Source organism: Rhincodon typus, chromosome 39 (assembly GCF_021869965.1).
Source record: "Rhincodon typus isolate 14 chromosome 39, sRhiTyp1.1, whole genome shotgun sequence".
Taxonomy (NCBI): domain Eukaryota; kingdom Metazoa; phylum Chordata; class Chondrichthyes; order Orectolobiformes; family Rhincodontidae; genus Rhincodon; species Rhincodon typus.
This window is the reverse complement of record NC_063370.1, coordinates 14,619,351-14,635,753: the sequence shown is the minus strand read 5'-3', so window position 1 is coordinate 14,635,753 and position 16,403 is coordinate 14,619,351. Positions and strand designations below refer to the sequence as shown.

At 45.9% G+C, this 16,403-nt stretch overlaps 1 protein-coding gene across 6 annotated transcripts in view; it reads right to left on the bottom strand.

Moving 5' to 3' along the window:
- Positions 1 to 16,403, bottom strand: part of LOC109917040 (neuroblast differentiation-associated protein AHNAK-like) — a 73,493-nt gene that overhangs the window by 53,664 nt on the left and 3,426 nt on the right. For 2 of the 6 annotated variants that reach the window (XM_048618293.1, XM_048618294.1), the window contains exon 2: positions 6,756 to 6,871. The exons of 3 other annotated variants lie outside the window; for them this stretch is intronic. The gene's annotated coding sequence lies outside the window, so the exon portion shown is untranslated. Of the gene's footprint in view, positions 1 to 4,838; positions 4,908 to 6,755; positions 6,872 to 16,403 lie in introns of those variants that run through there. One more of the 6 variants, XM_048618298.1, reaches the window with a different exon arrangement.

Sequence of the window (16,403 nt, the reverse complement as noted above, 5' to 3'; positions counted from 1 at the left end):
ATAAGGGGTATAGATCAGGTGAATGGCAGGTGTCTTTTCCCTGGGGTGGGAGATTTCAAAGCTATGGGAATATTTATAAGGTGAGATCAGAAAGATTTTAAAAAGACACGAGGAGCAATTTTTTTTTCACAGAGAACGGTTCATCTGTGGAATGAACTTGCAGAGAAAGTGGTGGATGCAGTTACAGTTACAAGACATTTAGATAAGTACATGAATAAGAAATGTTTGGAGGGATATGGGCTAAATGCAGGCAAGTGGGACTAGTTTAGTTTGGGACTGTGGTTGTCTTGGACTGGTTGGGCCAAAGGGTCTGTTCCCATGTTGTATGACTCTATGACTCAATCTAGATTCTGTGTCCAGTGTCCACGTAGTCTTCAGATTGTCCAAGTGGCCTGAATCTCATTTAAGCACAGTTAGAATTTGGATGGGTCTCTGCCCTGGGGACAGCCTGCCAGCTGTATCAGTCCTTACACCAAGTTCTGTTCCTCATTGCCCCCAACTTTGCTAACCTACCAAGTCTTGTTTGACCAAAATCTCAATTCAAAAATTCTAATCACTCAATTTCAAATCACTCTGTGGCCTCTTGCGATTCTCCCTATTTCCATAATCTTCCCCCAGTTTCACAACTTTACAAGATCTCTGAGTATCCCCAATTTCCATTGTTCCAACATTTTCAGTTTGAATAACTGTTCTAGTTGGGAGTATGGGATTCCATTCTATTAATTCCATTCCTAAAATTCCCTGCCTCGCTATCTTACTTAGCTTTGACACTACACTCCAAAAAGCTACTTCTTCAGTCAAAATTTTTTGGTCATTTGGCCTGCTGATATCTCCTTGCATGGCCCACGGTTCAATTTTGTTTGATAATCACAGCTGTGCAGCACTTTAAATTAAATTGCATTAAAAGTGCTATATAAAAGGTTAGTATTATTTTTGTTTTTCTTCTGCATTTCATCTCTTGTCTGGCTTCTTCATGTTCTTTCTTGCTAATCTTCTTTATAGAAACATCTCCTTAAATAGCAAACATCAGGTAGCAACACATTGAAATATTGAATCTGCTAATGCATGGATCGGCCATATAAATATTGTGGCTACAAGAGTAGATCAGAGCCTGCAAAATCTAGACTAAGTGACTCATCTCCAGATTCCCAATGCAGCAGGCCCACATCAGGAATATGATGGAATACTGTCCATTTGCCTGGATGAGAGCAGCTCCAACTCAAGAAGATTGACACAATCCAGATTAAAGCAACCTGCTTGACTGACACCACATCCACCACCTTCAACATTCACTCCCTTCACTACTGATGCACAGTGGTAGCTGTGTCTACCATCTACAAGATACACCGTAGCAACTCACCAAGGTATCAAAGACAAGCCAGGGAACTGCAGGCCAGTGAGCCTGACATCAGTGGTAGGATAAGTTATTGGAGAAGATACTGAAGGACAGGATCAACCAACATTTGGATAGTTAAGGTCTAATTAGGGATAGCCAGCATGGATTTGTGCACGGGAAGTCATGTCTGACAAATCTTTTAGAGTTTTTCGAAGAGGTAACCAAGAGGATAGATGAGGGTTGGGCATTGGATGTTGTCTATATGGACTTTAGTAAAGCCTTTCACAAGGTCCTGCACGGTAGGCTAGTCATGAAGGTTAGGTCGCATGGAATGCAGGGAGAACTAGCTAATTAGATTCAAAACTGGCTTAATGGTAGGAAGCAGAGGGTGATGGTTGAAGGTTGTTTCTCGGACTGGAGGCCTGTGACTAGTGGTGTGCCACAGGGGTCGGTGCTGTGACCATTGTTATTTGTTATTTACATAAATAATCTGGATGTGAATGTACAAGGCATGATTAGTGAGTTTGTGGATGATATAAAATTAGGAGGTATCATTGATAGTGGGCAAGGTTATCAAAAATTACAGACGGGTCTTGATCAGATGGGGAAGTGGGCTGAGGGTTGGCAAATGCAATTCAATACAGATAAGTGTGAGGTGTTGCATTTTGGAAGTCAAACCAAGGTAGGACTTATACAGTAAATGGTAAGGTCCTGAGGATTGTTGTGGAACAGAGGGAGCTAAGAGTACAAGTACATAGTTTGTTGAAAGCGGTGTCACAGGTAGACAAGGTGGTGAAGAAGGCATTTAGTATGCTCACCTTCATCGGCTGAGGCATTGAGTACAGGAGTTGGGACATTATGTTACAGTTGTATAAGTCATTGGTGAGGCCACACTTGGGAGTATTGTGTACAGTTTTGGTCACCCTGTTATATCAAAGACATAGTAAAACTGGAAAGTGCACAAAGATGATTTATGAGGATGTTGCCAGGACTAGTCGGCCTGAGTTATAGGGACATGTTGGCCAGGATAGGACTTTACTCCTTGGAACGTGGGAGAATGAGGGGTGACCTTATTGAGGTGTATAAAATCATAAGGGGCATAGATAGGATGAATACATGTAGTCTTTTTTCCAGGGATGGGGAATTGAAAACTAGAGACCATAGGTTTAAGGTGAGAGGGGAAAGATTTAAGAAGGACCTGAGGGGCAACTTCTTCACACAGAGAGTGGTGTGTATATGGAATGGGCTGCCAGAGAAAAGGGGTTCAGGCAGGTACAATAGCAATATTTAAAAAGCATTTGGATAGGTACATGGATGGGAAGGGTTTAGAGGCATATGGACAAAATGCGGGCAATTGGGACTAGCTGAGTGGGCACCATGGTCAGCATGGACCAATTTGGGCCAAAGGGCCTTGTTTCCATGCTGTATTACTTTATGACTCTATGACTCCTTAAACAGCACCTTCCAAACCTGCGACCTCTCACCCCTAGAAGGACAAGGGCAGCCGATACAGAGAACAAAACCATCTACAAGTTCCCCTCCAAGCCACTTCAGCTGCCTGACCTGGAAATACACTGCCGTTCATTCAGCATTGCTGGGTCAAATTCCTGGAACTCCCTACTAATTCCCAATAATCAACTTGAAAAATTGCAATTGTGGGAAGCTTTATTTTTTGATCATTGATAAATAGATAGGGTCAAGGAATTTACTTGTGGCGCAGAACGTGAATAGTTTCACTAGATTCTATTTGTAATCTAATCAATGGACAGCTCCATTGGCTAGACCCTCAGTGTGGATTCATTTGGTACCCATGCGGCTTTGAATCTCTGTTCTGCCAGGGGCGAGTTTGGTGCCTGCCTCCTTACTCTACCTTCTTTCCATTGGAAGGATTGGATTTGCCTTCGAGCAGAGAACTGAAGCAGAAGATTTGTTGTTTAATGAAGCAGGATATTAATCATGGGAGGAGCCAGCTAAAAAGTAGGATGACATGAATCATAGAATCCCTACAGTGTGGAAGCTGGCCATTCAGCCCATTGAGGCCACTCTGACCCTCCAAACAGCATCCCTCTCAGACCCACACCCCTACTCTATCCTCATAACCCTGCATTTCCCATGGCTAACCACCTAACCTGCATATCTTTGGAGTGTGGGAGGAAATTGGAGCACACAGAGAAAACCCACGCAGACACAGGCAGAACATGCTAACTTCACACAGATAGATGCCTGAGTGTGGAAATGACCCAGGTTCCTGGCACTATGAGCCACCTCTGAACCACTGTAAGTCAAGTGGAGAAAGAAATTGGCACAAACTTGAAGGGTTGAATAGCTGTACTCAATCATTTATGTGAAATACAATTCTTAAAACAGGATGAATAGTCCTATGGCTCTATTCAACTATCTATGCAGCTTCTCCCATTTCACTATCATGAAAAGCTAATCCTATCACCTCTGACACCTCCTGACTGAGCCTTCAAACCCATGTTGATCTCCACCACACCCTTTCCAACATCATCTAGTCGATGACTCCCATTGGTTCAACCGTCACTTCCATTCCTAAAGCCTTCCTGATTTCCATTCCTGACTCCTGTGTGAGGTCATAAATGCAATAACCTTTTTCCACCTCAAAGATCATTCTCTCTTCAGATAGTACGGTCCCATCTCCAAACTCCTTTTAACCTCTAAAGTCACTGAACGGGTTTCTCCATCCAACAACTTCATCTGTCTCCCCTCTAACACCTTCTTTGATTCTCTCCATTGGCCCCATAGCTTCACATTGGCCTTCCATACAATCAAGAACACATTCTTTCTGACGGTGAGAAGGAGATATCATTGCTCATTTTCTTTTGGCGTAGTCACTCTAACCGCCTGACATATCAGACTTGAAACGTTAACTTTGTTTCTCTCTCCCCAAATGCTATCAGACTTGCTGAGCTTCTCCATCATTCTTCGTTCTTGTTTCAGATGCCTCGTCTTTGTTGACCAACTCTAGGGGACCACCCTCACCTGAGTCCAAATGCCTTCTCTTCCCCTCTCGTACAGACACAATTGAAGATACCAAAAAAACTACCAACTTCTTTTTATTCTGTCCTTTATTGACATCAGAACAACCAGTTCTTTTTTTACACCATCACTGTCTCTCGATGCATCTATTGCAACTCTACCCTCCCCCTGCGAGGAATCCCCTGACCCCACCCATTGTCAGACTGTTTGCAGATGAGCAAACAGCTAACAAAGGTTGCAAATTTCTTGCCTTCACATTTTATTCGACTGTCTTTTGATCAATGCGTAATTCTTCCACCATTGCCTTATCAGACAACACGTTACAGATTGCAACAATTCGCTGCATTAAATAAAAAGCCTCATCTGATCTGAGTTTCTTTTGCCGACTATCTTCTGCCTGTTTCCTTTTCTTACTGACCCTCCTGCACCTGGAATCAGGGGAAGAAGGACCTGGAAGTACTCAGCAGGTTAGACAGCATCGCCGGAGAGAAACAGAACTCACGTTTCAGGTCGGAATGATCCTTCAGTTCCCAGCATTTGCACTGTTTTGCTTTTGAACTTTCTCTGTTGTAAAGCCAACACTCTCCAGTCTCTCCACATCACTTAAGTCCCTCATCCTTGGTATCCACTCTGGTAAATTATCTCTACGTTCTCTCTAGAGCCTTGGCATTCATCAGGAAGTGCAGTGGCTAGAATTGGATCAATAGTCAAGTGAGACCTAACCAATGATTTATAATAGTTTAACCTAACATCTTGGCTTTTGTACCCTAAGCCTCTGTTTACGAATCTGAGGATTCAGTATGTTTTAACAACATTACCAACTTATCCAGTCACCTTCCAAGATTTCTGTATGTACCAGGTGATGAACACTTATGAAACAAAAGGGGGAAGCTTTGAGCATGGGACTCAGAGAAGATTGCTGGTGAAGAAATGGAGAAGAGGGCTGGATGCTGTTGAGTGTGCAATGGTGGTTATGGTGGTGGTAGTGTGGGTGGGGGAGCGGGAGGAACAATGTGGGATTGAGAGGGGTTCTGGTAACCTTGCAGTCAGGAGGCAAACAAAAGGTACAACTAGCACTTTGCAGACATCACCGCCAGCCAGCTCAAAGACAAAGTCCCACTTGGATCATTCACACTGTCGCCCTGCAGGTTATCCTAGAATTACAGGACAAAAGGTGCCCCATTCGAGATATGTGGCAACAGTCCAAGTAAGGACAATGCCTTAAAATACGAGACAGCTCCTCACACCATACCAGCTTGCACAGCCCCACATCTGTCTTTCTCGCAACCCCTTTAAACTCTGCCACTCCATTTATGCTATCCACCTTCATTAGTCATAGGACCATGGAACTGGGTATAAGTCTGTTTTGTGACCACTTGATCCATCTGGATTAGAGGCCAACACTATCAGTGAACTCCAGCTGCTTTGACTGGGTTCAATCAAATGCTTTTCTAGCATGTACTGAGTCTCTGTTCTCACCTGAGCTTGTTTCTATGGGCTCAACCAATAAGGATGTTGTTTTATTGGCCCTGGTTCTCCTGTGCCCACATCATGCCCTAGCTAATGTAGTGCATCTAGCTGTATCTCAACAGACTACCTCATGCTTCTTCATCAGTCTTACAAGATCCTCCCATTGTCCTTTCTATAAAGGTAAGAATACAGTGGCAATCTCACCTAATATTTGTGTGTTAGCTAACTAGATTGTAGGAGGTTCACAATTAATTTTAAAGGTGGTGTGTGGCTTGGCGGGGAAGTTGCAGGTAGTGGTATTCCCATGTATCTGCTGCTTTTGTCCTTCTAGATGGTAGTGGTTTGGGTTTGGGAGGTAATGTTGGAGGAACATTGGTGAACTGTTTATCTTCCACCTCACTGTTATTGTCTTCGTCATCATCTAATACGTCTTACCATCTTGATTTAATTTATTATTGTCACATGTACCGAGATACAGTGAAAAGTATTGTTTTGTGTGCTAACCAGACAAATCATACCTTACATAAATACATCAGGGTAACGGAACAGGATGAAGAATATCGTGTTGCACCTACAGAGATGGTGCAGAGAAAGATCAGCTCTAATATATCAGAGGGTCCGTTCATAAGGTCTGATAACAGCAGGGAAGATTTTGCTTTTGAATCTCAAGCATAGCTTCTTCCCCTCTATTATCATCATCTTCCCTACAACAACTTAACATTTTTATGTGACATAATGGATTTTTCTACCTAAAATCAGGACTATTTATCAGTTAAGCCACTTTACTAACCCTCATAATTAGTCTACTGTATTTCTCTTACAAAGGCCAACCTTGCAAAGGCAATAATACCAATGTTTTATCTCGTGTTTGAATTGCTCTAATTTCTGAACGTCTACCTGCCCATTTTTCATTTTTACTTATGAAAGTTTCAAATGTTCTTCTGCCTACCTTGCACACTCCTGTGAGTCTTTCTCGAAACACCTAATCCAATGTTGAAAACTTGCCCGGTTGGTTTGGAAACTTCTTCCTAATCAACTTTTATCGACATTTAATTTTCACTGCACCTAGGTACAATTGACAATATATTAAATAAATAAATCTATTGAGGAAAGTTTGGAGGGATATGGGCCAAACACAGGCAAGTGGGACTAGTTTAAGTTTGGGAACATGGTCAGTGTGGATTAGTTGAACCGAAGGGTCTGTTTCTGTGCTGTATGACTCTGTAACTGTGACTCTATAATCTCATGACCATAAAGCAATTCCAATTGACTAAACCTAGTAGAATGATATGGGGACTCTCTGTTTGCCACATATCTCTCAATTTCATCCACAGGTAATGTCTTTACTACCCCAGCTATCACTAGTCCAGAAAACAAGGCACACTCCAATTGGACTTTGTACAATGGAACCAGGATATACTCCCCACTCATCCCATTTACTAACATTTTGGTTTCCATTGAACTTTGTGAAGGGAAAACTAAATCCTTCCCCAGCAAAACAGTTTGAGTCACTCCTGTATCGGATAGAATATGGGCTTAGATGCATCCTTTGAAGAAAAAGGGGTTATCTTCTCTTTAGACAAAAGAAACCTTCATATGTCTCATCTAACTCAGGTTCTTCTTCTGCACTCACAGCAGGGTTTACTTTCTGTCTCTTTGTTGCAGTTAAAACTGTAATCTGATCCATGGCCTTTTCCTTCTGCATTTCCTTTTCAGACTCATTCTGATGAGTTCTAAAAAGTCCCATTCATGAAAAGTGGGCATCGCTGTCTAGGCGGGCATTATGCCTCCACCTAGCAGCCCTTGAGAAGGTGGTGGTGAGCTCTCTTCTTGTATCACCGCGTAGGTAGATCCACAAAGCTGTTAGAGAGAGAGTTGCAGGATTTTGACCCAGTGACAGTAAAGGAATGGCAATTTATTTTAAAGGTGGTGTGTGGCTTGGTGGGGAACTTGCAGGTGGTGGTATTCCCATGTATCTGCTGCTTTTGTCCTTCTAGATGGTAGTGGTTTGGGTTTGGGAGGTAATGTTGGAGGAATATTGGTGAACTTCAGCAGTACTTCTTGTAAATACACACTGTAGATGGTTCTGAGTGATGCAGCAGCAATTGGTCAGGGTTTTCTTTCTGTGCTATGGATCTCTATGACTATTATTATGTAGATGTCAGCACTGTAGGTTAACTGAAACAGCTTGGCTAGGGCGCGGCCTGTTCTGGAGCATGTGTCTTTAGAACTATTGCCAGAAATTTGTCAGGGCCTATAGCCCTTGCAGTATTCAATGCCTCCAACCATTTTTTGATATCATTGGAATGAATCAAATTGGCTGAAAACTGGCATCTATGATGCAGGGAACCTCTGGAGGAGGTTGAAATGGTTCATCCATTCAGCATTTCTTGCTGAAGGTTGTTGCGAATGCTTCAGCCTTACCTTTCACACTGATATTGGGCTCTCACATTATTGAGGATGAGATATTTGTGGAGCCTCCTCCTCCATTCAGTTGTTTAACTGTTCTAACACCATTTGTGACTGACTTTGAGAGGATTGCAGAGCTTAGACCTGATCCTTTGGTTGTGGAAGCGCTTACTCTATCACGTACTGTTTGGCACGGAAGTAATTCTGTTTTATAGCTTCAACAGGTTGACATTTCTTTTAGGGATGTCTGGTGCTGCGCTTGGCATCTCTTCCTGTACTCCTCATTGAGCCAAGGTTTATCCCCTGGCTTGATTATAATGACAGAGTGGCTGTAAGGCTGCAATTTGTGTTAGAGAGCGAGTCTGCTGCCGCTGATGGCTCACAGCGCCTCATGGATGCTCGATCTCAAGTTGTTAGATGTGTTCAAAATCTATCCCTTTTAGCACAGTGAGAGTGCCACACAACAAACGTAGGGGATTTTCTGGTGGACCTTTGACTCCACAATGGCTAGGTGGTGACTACTCTTACCAACGCATGGTATTGAGCAGGCAGTTTCCTCACACATGTTTAATCTGAAGCCATAGAGTCATACTGCATGGAAACAGCCCCTTCAGTCCAACTAGACCATGCCAACCATGTTCCTAAACTAAAACTAGTCCCACTTGCTTGTGTTTTGCCCATATCCCTCTAAACTTTTCCTATTCATGTACTTATCCTAATGTCTTTTAAATGATGTAACTGTAGCTGCATCCACCACTTCCTCTGCCAGTTCATTCCACACACGAACCAATCTCTGTGTAAAAAAGGTGCCCTTCATGTCCTTTTTAAAACTTTCTTCTCACCTTAAAAATGTGTTCCCTAGTCTTGAACTCCCTCAACAGGGAAAAGAACCTTGCTATTCACCTTATCTATACCGTTCACGATCTTATAAACCTCTATAAGGTCACCCTCTATCCTCTATGCTCCAGTGAAAAAAGCCTCAGCCTATCCAGAGATAACAAGGTGTAGAGCTGGGTGAACACAGCAGGCCAAGCAGCATCAGAGGAGCAGGAAAGCTGACTTTTCGGGTCTGGACCCTTCTTCAGAAATGGGGGAGGGGAAGGGGGCTGGGGTAGTAAAGACATTACCTGTGGATGAAATTGATTTACTCCTTGGGGGAATGATTTGGCAGGACTGTGTGTCCCAACACTGAGTGTGAATCAGGACTGCATATCCCAGTACTGAGTGTGTAACACAATTGTGCGTCCCTGCAATCAGTGTGTAACAGGACTGGGTGTTGCAGTACTGAATGTGTAACAGGACTGAGTGTCTCAGTACTGTGTGTGTAACGGGACTGTCTGTCCCAGCACTGAATATGTAAAAAGACTGCAAGCTCCAGTACTGACTACCTGTGTGTGTAATAGGACTGTGTCTCACAGGACTGTTTGTCCCTGCACTGAGTGTGTAACAGGGCTGAGCATCCCAACACTGATTGTGTAACGGGATTGATTGCCCCAGCACTGAATGTGTAACAGGACTGAGTGTCCCAACATTTGAGTGTGTAACAGGATCATGTGTCCCAGTACTGAGTGTAACAGGACTGTGTCCCCCTGCAATGAGTGTCTAACATGACTGTGTGCCCTAGCACTGTGCGTGTAACAGGACTGTGTGTCGCAGTACTGACTGTGTAACAGGTCTGAGTGTCCCAGTACTGTGTGTGTAACAGGACTGAGTGTCACAGTACTGAGTGTGGAATAGGAGTGAGTGGCCCAGTACTGACTAACTGTGTGTGTAACACAACTGTGTGCCCCAGCACAGTATGTGTAACAGGACTGTGCATCCCAACATTGATTGCGTAACACGATTGAGTGCCCCAGTACTGAATGTGTAACAGGGCTGGGTGTCCCAGTGCTGAGTGTTAACAGGATTGAGTGCCCCAGTACACAGTGTCTAAAAGGATTCAGTGTCCCTGCACTGAGCGTGTAACAGGGCTGAGTGTACCAGTACTGAATGTGTTACAGGACTGTGTGTCCCAGCACTGACTAATTGTGTGTGTGAAACAGGACTGTGTGTCCAGCAGAGTGTGGGTAACAGGTCTATTTGTCACTGCAGTGAGTGTGTAACAGGATTGACTGACCCAGTACTGAGTGTGTAACAGGACTGTGTGTCCCAGCACTGAGTGTGTGTAACATTACTGCATGTCCTAGCACCGAGTGTGTAACAGGACTGAGTGTCCCAGCACCGAGTGTGTAACAGGACTGTTCTGTCCCAGCACCAAGTGTGTGTAACATTACTGCATGTCCCAGCACCGAGTGTGCAACAGGAAGGTGTGTCCAGTACCGAGTGTGTAACAGGATCGTGTGTCCAGCACCGAGTGTGTAACAGGACCGTGTTGCCCAGCACCAAGTGTGTAACAGGACTGTGTGTCCCAGCACTGAGTGTGTAACAGGACCATGTTGCCCAGCACCAAGTGTGTAACTGGAGTGTGTGTCACAGCACCGAGTGTGTAACAGGACCGTGTGTCCCAGCACCGAGTGTGTAACAGGACCGTGTGTCCCAGCAGTGAGTGTGTAACAGGACTGGGTGTCCCAGTACTGAGTGTATAACAGGACTGAGTGTCCCAGCAGTGAGTGTATAACAGGACTGAGTGCCCCAACACTGAGTGTGTAACTGGACGGTTTGTCCCACTACTGCATGTGTCACAGGACTGTGTCCCAGCACCGAGTGTGTAACAGGACTGAGTGTCCCAGCACCAAGTGTGTGTAACATTCCTGCATGTCCCAGCATCGAGTGTGTGTAACATTACTGCATGTCCCAGCATCGAGTGTGTAACAGGACCATGTGTGTAACAGGACCATGTGTCCCAGCACTAAGAGTGTAACAGGACTGTGTTGCCCAGCAATGATTGTGTAACAGGACAGTGTGTCCCAGCACTGTGTGTGTAACAGGACTGTGTGTCGCAGCACCGAGTGTGTAACAGGACTGGGTGTCCCAGCACCGAGTGTGTAACAGGACCGTGTTTCCCAGCACCAAGTGTGTAACAGGACTGTGTGACCAGCAGTGTATGTATAACATGTCTATTTGTCCCAGCAGTGAGTGTGTAACAGGTCTAGTTGTCCCAGCAGTGAGTGTGTAACAGGACTGTGTGCCCCAGAGGTGAGTGTGTAACAGTACTGTCTGTCCCAGCACTGAGTGTGCAAGAGGGCTGTCCGTCCCAGCACTGAGAACGGAACAGGAGAGTGTGTCCCAGTACTGAGTGTGTAACAGGACTGGTTGTCCCAGCAGTGAGTGTGTAACAGGACTGGGTGTCCCAGCAGTGAATGTATAACAGGACTGAGTGTCCAGTACTGAGTGTGGAGCACGATTGAGTGCCCCAGTACTGAGTGTGTAACACGATTGAGTGCCCCAGTACTGAGTGTGTAACATGACTGAGTGTCCCAGTACTGAGTATGTAACACGATTGAGTTTCCCAGCACTGACTAATTGTGTATGTAACAGGATTGGGTGACCAGCATTGTGCGTATGACAGGTCTATTTGTGTAACAGGATTGACCAACCCCAATGCTGAGTATGTAACAGGACGATGTGTCCCAATACTGAGTGTGTAACATGTGTGAGTGTCCCAACACTGAGTGTGTAATTGGACTGTTTGTCCCACTACTGCATGTGTCACAGGACTGTGACTCCCAGTACTGACTAAATATGTGTTTAACACGACTGTGTGTCACAGGACTGTGTTCCAGTACCGAGTGTGTAACAGGACTGTGTCCCAGCACCAAGCATGTAACTAGATTGTGTGTCCCAGCACCGAGTGTGTAACAGGACTGAGTGTCCCAGTACCAAGTGTGTGTAACATTACTGCATGTCCCAGCATCGAGTGTGTGTAACATTACTGCATGTCCCAGCATCGAGTGTGTAACAAGACCATGTGTGTAACTGGACCGTGTGTCCCAGCACTGAGAGTGTAACAGGACTGTGTTGCCCAGCAACGATTGTGTAACAGGACAGTGTGTCCCAGCACTGAGTGTGTAACAGGACTGTGTGTCGCAGCACTGAGTGTGTAACAGGACTGAATATCCCAGCACCGAGTGTGTAACAGGACTGGGTGTCCCAGCACTGAGTGTGTGTAACATTACTGCATGTCCCAGCACTAAGTGTGTAACAGGACCGTGTTTCGCAGCACCAAGTGTGTAACAGGACCGTGTTTCCCAGCACCAAGTGTGTAACAGGACCTTGTGTCCCAGCACCGAGTGTGTAACAGGACTGGGTGTCCCAGCACTGAGTGTGTCACCGGACTGTGTCCCAGTACCGAGTGTGTAACAGGATTGGGTGTCCCAGCACCGAGTGTGTAACAGGACTGTGTGACCAGCAGTGTATGTATAACAGGTCTATTTGTCCCAGCAGTGAGTGTGTAACAGGTCTATTTGTCCCAGCAGTGAGTGTGTAACAGGACTGTGTGTCCCAGAGGTGAGTGTGTAACAGGACTGTATGTCCCAGCACTGAGTGTGTAAGAGGGCTGTTTGTCCCAGCACTGAGAATGGAACAGGAGAGTGTGTCCCAGTACTGAGTTTGTAACAGGACTGGGTGTCCCAGGACTGAGTGAATAACAGGACTGTTTTTCCCAGCACTGAGTGTGTAACAGGACTGAGTGTCCCAGTACTGAGTGTCTAACACAATTGAGTTTCCCAGCACTGACTAATTGTGTATGTAACAGGACTGGGTGACCAGCATTGTGCGTACAACAGGTCTATTTTTGTAACAGGATTGACCAACCCCAATGCTGAGTATGTGACAGGACGATGTGTCCCAATACTGTGTGTGTAACAGGTGTGAGTGCCCCAACACTGAGTGTGTAACTGGACTGTTTGTCCCACTACTGCATGTCTCACAGGACTGTGTCCCAGCACCGAGTGTGTAACAGGACTGTGTGTCGCAGCACCGAGTGTGTAACAGGACTGAATGTTCCAGCACCGAGTGTGTAACAGGACCGTGTTTCCCAGCACCAAGTGTGTAACAGGACTGTGGGACCAGCAGTGTATGTATAACATGTCTATATGTCCCAGCAGTGAGTGTGTAACAGGTCTATTTGTCCCAGAGGTGAGTGTGTAACAGGACTGTGTGTCCCAGCACTTAGTGTGTAAGAGGGCTGTCTGTCCCAGCACTGAGAATGGAACAGGAGAGTATGTCCCAGTACTGAGTTTATAACAGGACTGTGTGTCCCAGTACTGAGTGTGTAACAGGACTGGTTGTCCCAGCAGTGAGTGTGTAACAGGACTGGGTGTTCAGCAGCGAGTGTATAACAGGACTGAGTGTCCAGTACTGAGTGTGTAACACGACTGAGTGCCCCAGTACTGAGTGTGCAACACGACTGTGTGGCCCAGTACTGAATATGTAACAGGACGGTGTGTCCCAGTACTGAATGTGGAACAAGACAGCGTGTCCAGCAGTATGTGTAACAGGTTTGTTTGTCCCTGCAATCAGTGTGTAACAGGACTGACTGACCCATCACAGAGTGTGTAACAGGACTGACTGACACAGCACAGAGTGTGTAACACAACCGTGTGTCGCAGCACCGAGTGTGTAACCCGACTGTGTGTCCCAGCACTGAGTGTGTAACAGGACTGTGGGTCACAGCACTGAGTGTGTTACACGATTGAGTGTCCCAGTACTGAGTGTGTAACACGATTGAGTGTCCCAGTACTGAGTGTGTAACACGATTGAGTTTCCCAGCACTGACTAATTGTGTATGTAACAGGACTGGATGCCCAGCATTGTGCGTACAACAGGTCTATTTGTGTAACAGGATTGACCAACCCCAACGCTGAGTATGTAACAGGACGATGTGTCCCAATACTAAGTGTGTAACAGGTGTGAGTGCCCCAACACTGAGTGTGTAACTGGACTGTTTGTCCCACTACTGCATGTGTCACAGGACTGTGTCCCAGCACCGAGTGTGTAACAGGACTGGGTGTCCCAGCACCGAGTGTGTAACAGGACTGAGAGTCCCAGCACTGAGTGTGTGTAACATTACTGCATACTCCAGCACCAAGTGTGTAACAGGACTGTGTCCCAATACCGAGTGTCTAACAGGACTGTGTGTCCTAGCACCGAATGTGTAACAGGACCGTGTGTCCCAGCACCAAATGTGTAACACGACTGAGTGCCCCAGTACTGAGTGTGTAACACGACTGTGTGGCCCAGTACTGAATGTGTAAGAGGGCGGTGTGTCCCAGTACTAAATGTGTAAGAAGACCGCGTGCCCAGCAGTATGTGTAACAGGTTTGTTTGTCCCTGCATTCAGTGTGTAACAGGACTGACTGACCCAGCACTGAGTGTGTGTAACATTACTGCATGTCCCCACACCGAGTGTGTAACAGGACCGTGTTTCCCAGCACCGATTGTGTAACAGGACCGTGTGTCCCAGCACCGAGTGTGTAACAGGACTGTGTCCCAGCACCGAGTGTATAACAGGACTGTGTGTCCCAGCAGTGTGTGTGTAACACGATTGAATGTCCCAGTACTGAGTGTGTAACATGATTGAGTTTCCCAGCACTGACTAATGGGTCCCTGCATTGCAAGTGTAACAGGACTGTGTGTTCCAACAATGAGTGTGTTACAGGACTGTGTGTCCCAGCACCGATTGTGTAACAGGACTGAGTGTCCCAGTACCAAGTGTGTAACACGATTGAGTTTCCCAGCATTGACTGGGACTGGGCACCCAGCATTTTGCGTACAACAGGTCTATTTGTGTAACAGGATTGACCAACCCCAACGCTGAGTATGTGACAGGACGATGTGTCCCAATACTGTGTGGGTAACAGGACGATGTGTCCCAACACTGAGTGTGTAACAGGTGTGATTGTCCCAACACTGAGTGTGTAACTGGACTGTTTGTCCCACTACTGCATGTGTCACAGGACTGTGACTCCCAGTACTGACTAAATACATGTTTAACAGGACTGTGTGTCACAGGACTGTGTGTCCCAGCACCGAGTGTGTAACAGGACTGTGTGTCCCAGCACCGAGTGTGTAACTGGACTGTGTGTCCCAGCACCGAGTGTGTAATAGGACTGTGTGTCCCAGCACCGCGTGTGTAATAGGACTGTGTGTCCCAGCACCAAATGTGTAACAGGACTGTGTTTCCCAGCACTGAGTGTGTAACAGGACTGTGTGTCCCAGCAGTGTGTGTGTAACAGATTTGTTTGTCCCTGCAATAAGTGTGTAACAGGACTGATTGACCCAGGACTGATTGTGTAACAGGAGTATCCCAGCATGGAGTGTGTAGCAGGATTGTGTGTCCCAGCACTGACTAACAATGTGTGTAACAGAACTGTATGCCCAGCAGTTTCTGTCTAACAGGTCTATTTGTCCCTGCAATGAATGTGTAACAGGATTGACTGACCCATCACAGAGTGTGTAACACAACTGGGTGTCCCAGCACCGAGTGTGTGTAACATTACTGCATGTCCTAGTACCTAGTGTGTAACAGGACTGAGTGTCCCAGCACCGAGTGTGTAAAAGGACTGTGTGTCCCAGCACTGAGTGTGTAACACGACAGTGTATTCCAGCACCAAATGTGTTACAGGACTGTGTGTCCCAGCACCAAGTGTATAACAGGACTGTGTGACCAGCAGTGTATGTGTAACAGGTCTATTTGTCCCAGCAGTGAGTGTGTAACAGGTCTATTTGTCCCAGTACTGAGTGTGTTACAGGACTGTGTGTCCCAACAGTGAGTGTGTAACAGAACTGGGTGTCCCAGCACTGAGTGTATAACAGGACTGGGTGTCCCAGTATTGAGTGTGTAACACGATTGAGTTTCCCAGCACTGAGTGTGTAACACGATTGAGTGTCCCAGCATTGACTAATTGTGTATGTAACAGGACTGGGTGCCCAGCATTGTGCGTACAACAGGTCTATTTGTGTAAGAGGATTGACCAACCCCAACGCTGAGTACGTGACAGGACGATGTGTCCCACTAGTGAGTGTGTAACAGGTGTGATTGTCCTAACACTGAGTGTGTAACAGGTTTGTTTGTCCCTGCAATAAGTGTGTAACAGCACTGACTGACCCAGGACTGACTGTGTAACAGAAGTATCCTAGCATGGAGTATGTAACAGGATTGTGACCCAGCACTGACTAACAATGTGTGTAACAGCATCGTGTGCCCAGCAGTTTCTGTCTAACAGGTCTATTTGTCCCTGCAATGAAT